We start from the raw sequence: 4,902 nt of genomic DNA on the forward strand, positions 1-4,902 counted from the left end.
TATAACTTCCCATTCTTGTGATTTTACATGATGGGGAGTTACACTGGTTGTGTATTCCTATATGAACATAGGAAAGTTATGTCTGATTCATTCTACTGTCTTTTCTATTCCCATTCCCTTCCCTTTCCTTCATACCCTTTGTTTAATCCATTGAACTTCTACCCACCCCTCCTTATTGGGTGTTAGCATCTGTGTATCAGAGAGAACATTCAGCCTTTGGTTTTCTGGGATAGACTTTTTTCACTTAGTATGATAGTCTCTAGTTCCATCTATTTACCGGCAAATGCTATAATTTCATTCTTCTTTATGGCTGAGTAATTCTCTCTCTCTCTCTCTCTCTCTCTCTCTCTCTCTCTCTATATATATATATATATATATATATATATATATATCTCACATTTTCTTTTTTAATTCATCTGTTGGAGGGCCCCTAGGTTGGTTCCATAGCTTAGCTATTGTGAATTAAGCTGCTATAAACATCACTATAGTATGTTGTTAATGCTATGCCATTTTATGTAATGGACTCGAATATCCACAGATTTTTGTGTCCTATATCCTGGACCCTGTGGATACTGAGAGATACTGAGGGATGACTGTATATCTCAGAGATACATTTTTTTTTTTCTGTTTGGGAAACAAAGCTAGGGCCTCACACTCTCATATTTTACCAGGAAGGCAAGCACTCTACCACTGAGCCTCAAAGACATGACTTTGCGTTCAGGCTTCACTACTGTTGTCTGCTGAAACAAAAACAAACAAAAAAGAAGGGTGTGGGGAATGAGAGTTCTGGGAGGCATCTCGGAACAGCACAGTGAGCAAGGATGAGATTTGTTCTGTGGGTTCATCAGCGCTTTCTCCATTGATGGGCATCTCCAGTGATTTGGAGTCATCCTTCTTCATGGTTCAGAGGGGAGACACTCTTACTCGTGGAGATTTCCTTTATAGATAAAAATGTATCTTACAAGAAAGTAACCTTTAATCTGTTTTCAGAACTACTCCTGTGTCTACAGTGTCTCAAACTAATCAGCTCAGAATTATCTCTGTGTGAGAGAGGCATATTATAGGATGGCATATTCTGGTCTCCTGCAATCATATTGAGGTAGAGTATTTTGATCTTCCACATAGCCTCTCTCTTGAGCTGCCTATCTCAGTAGAGACTAAGGACATAAAGGGCAGGGTCCTAGCTCTGGGGTCTCCTCTCCAGATTTGCCCAAAGGGATTTTTTTTGTTATGTCCACATCAGCCTTGATGAGAAGACAGCAATCCCAGCTAACACCTTGGAAAACCTGTGACTAGATGTCCTCTGAACTCCCCCACAGGCTCAGTATCCCAAAGTACTCCATTTCCACCAAATTCAGATCAGAGAGAGTCGAAGTTCATTTGAAGATTTCTTAGTATTTTGATTTAAACAAAAACTTGGAAGTGATATGCAAAATAAAAATAAGTATTAACTGTAAAAATAGGGGTAAACTTTTTTTAAAGCAAAGGATATGCTAAAATATATATTTTTGGGAAGTATTGTGAAAAATTCTCCACAATAGAAAGCATATTTTGAGGTAAACCTTGAAAATTTTGGAGTGTGTTTAAAGGAAGTAGGACCTGTGCTACGGTTTTGGTGGTACTGCTCAAGCCCTGCCCCACCGTGGTTAGGTTCTACATCTGTGTTGTGCTCTGGGAAAGTCTGGGAAGTTCAGGGCAGTGGAATTAGGGTTGTCAGAGTGATTAATGTCCTCTCTGCAAGGAGGTGAACATTTTTGCTTTTGAAAAAGAAAATGGTTTTTTTCCAAACCCAAGTATGTTCCCCCCCCCAAGCGTGAAATTTTCACATTATTGAGTCTATTTCATTTTATTTATTCAGTTACTTTTCTGAAATTTCCCACTCCTTTAGCAGGTTAACAAAGCCCAATGCCATTCATATTCAACTTACCTGCATAATAGTCTCATTTATAAATGATGAGCACAGAAGGAGAAAGCCATCCCTGGGCCTTCCTTTTTAAGTCCACCTGCAATTGAGCCCATTTGTGTGTTGCCAGGGAACAGGCACAGAGTGGGAGACTTCTCCAGACTGTAAAAGCCTAGACTTTCAAGCACTCGAACGGCAGCCCGCAGCCTTCACCTCTCTTATCAGAGCCTGGGCATTATCCCAGAAGCACCTCACAATAAACTTCTGTACCAAATTAATTAAAGAAAGGCTTGATAATTCCATTCCAAGGCATTCCAATGAAAGTAATTTCAAATACATAATGCACAATTGGCTTTTCCACTTAACTTCCAAATGAAATTCTCAGGGTACTTTGTGCCATTTGCATTAATCAGCAAAACCATCAAATCTTCATACAAAGGAGACTGAATGAAAATTTTGGGTAAGGAGGTCTGTGTGAAGTGTGGTGGTCATTAGATGATTTAAATGAAAGACAAAGCAGGTATGGGGCCACTATCTGTCTTTAAGAAGGAGCACTTTAAAAAAAGAAGATAATTGGAGTTGCTGTAGGAGAAAAAATATTCACTGGACACTGGGTGAAACAGTAAGGAAGAATTTATTTGAGATTCTTATAATGTTGGTCAACTATTGCAACAGAGAGAGATGTTGAACTCAACTCCAAATACAGCTAAGAGCTGGAGGTGATAGCCAGGGAGCAGAATAAAGGGGTCAGTGGATGGACAGTTACCAAGAGGAGACATCAGAAGTAGGAGGATTCTTGCTAAAGGTAGGTGGAGAACTTAGACGCTCAGGATAGAGGATAAGGAATTTGATCAGGTCTCAAGAGTGGGGAAGGACCGAGCAGGATTCCTGGTAACCTGGGGCCTTACAAAGGACAGACAACAGAAAGTTGAGGTGGAGACCTAGTTAAGAAGGTTTAGGAGCCTAACTAAAATTTGGTCAAGGAGAGTGTTTTTGTCACTAATCTTCAGCTATTTTAGGACAGAATAATTCAAGGTGACCTTGTAAGGAAACTGGAGGATTACCCATTAGGTATTGGGAATGAGAGTAGTGAAGACCACAGAAGCCTTATCTCCTGAGGAGCGCTTCAAATCCAAAGTCCTCCATCTGGGTTAAGTCACATCTGCCTTAGCCCAGGTGCTGGCCCCTTTATAGGTAGGTTCTCCTAGAGGTAGAGGGGCTGTGGGTGAGCTGCTGACCCTTTGAAAGTGTTAATGCCTCTTCAGAGTTGTTTTACTTTTTGTTTTGGCTCAGGTTCTTTGGAGAGATTTACAAGGACTAAATTCTGTGCTCAGGAATGTGCCCACCTCTCCATCTGATGAGGGATCAGCACTGTATGAATATGTCTAAGCCTCCCCAATAAAGGCCCCTGCTTGCTTGGTTCTGGAGAACACTGCTTAGCAAATCGACTCCAGGACTTTCCTCACTTGCTGTACGAAATAAGCCTGTTCTCCAAAACTTAAACTCCTGGCTGTACTTATTAGCTTTGCACTCAACAAGAGGCACGCGAATTGAATTGGGTCACAGCATGGGTTGTAAGTCCATGGCTAAAGATGTCTGTGACTTCCTCACCTCCAAGGGTCTGGAGCTGGAGCTCCAGGGGGGGTTGCTGTTGGTCCTCTGCCAGAAGCTGTTACTTTGCTCACCACAGGGTGAGCTGCTCTTGGCCCCGCAGCGGGAGGCACATCAAATTCTCAGGGCAAAGCAAGGACCAGTCCTGACACAGGTTCCCCGAACACTAGCTTTTCATAGCAGTGTTCCTGCTTGGCTGGCCTTGTCCTATCCCTTTAGTTTCTGCAAATTGCCTACATCCTGTGTCTCTGACATTCACTCAACTACCTGGGTGAATGGGTCACATTCTTCCTGGATCAGTCTGTCCAGTTTGCTTTTACTGGACAGTCCACTATGGCTTTTACAGTCCACTATTGGACTGCCAATACATTTTGTGAGTATGAGCCTGAAGCCCGTAAACTCTTAAAATACAATGTGTTTGTTTTCGGGGGGGGGGGGGGAGGAAATGACATAAATGATCTTGTGTCCTGTGTGTTCCATTTCCTTATCAACAAGGGTGCTAAAGGGTGAGTTTCCATGCTGAAGTTAAATTCTGGCTTGGAGAGAATCACAGAGAGGCCACCTAAAGTCAAGAGGAAGCCACATGAATGTCACATCTTCAAATGGTTCTCAGAACCTGGGACTGAGAGCCACGAGGTTGGTAACTCTGCCATCATGTGAGGCTGTTGCAAACTGTTATTGATGCATCTAGGATCAGACTAAACACCCACGTTGAAAGCCAACCTGATTTGCTTCTTGCAGCCATACCTACTGCCTCCCACAGCTGTGGTGGGAAATTCAGAGCCCTAGCAGCACCAAGGCAGTTCTGGGCTCCCTGCATCCACCCATGGATGCAGAGCTATGGAGAAATGTCTCACAGCCTGAGACATTCTTTTCTTCCAGATGCCCCACCTTTATCTGGCCTTCTTTGATTTTGACTGTTGGGCTGGCATGAACCTTCTAGAAGACATACTCCTGACTATACCAGTGGTGGAAGTTCCTGGTTTCTGTCGATCACTCTCCTTTTTCTGTACCTCACTTTCCCCTGTGCCTGTCCTGCATCTCTGATGTTATTTGGAGCTCTCTAAAGTTCTGGCTTGGGTTTCTCCGGGTACAGATAAACTTTGCTTTCATCACATGCAAGATAGCTCTTGCTCAAAGAAAATGTAAGAACTACTCTATTCCAACTTGGTGACCAGCTGTAGCCCAGTTAGCTTCCTCTCTTGGCTGAAATCTTGACTTGATGCCACTTCATATCCTTTGCTCCTGGGAGGGGTGGGTTGATGGTGTTGGCATTTTCTGTGCTGGGAAGGCTGGAGGAGAGACAGCCTTGTTGTTAGTTCTGGTCTGATCATTTGCTCACAGTGCAGACTGTACTACCAAATCTGAAGCAATGGATTCCACACAAT

The sequence above is a fragment of the Marmota marmota genome, unplaced genomic scaffold (assembly GCF_001458135.2).
Source record: "Marmota marmota marmota unplaced genomic scaffold, marMar, whole genome shotgun sequence".
Classification (NCBI taxonomy): domain Eukaryota; kingdom Metazoa; phylum Chordata; class Mammalia; order Rodentia; family Sciuridae; genus Marmota; species Marmota marmota.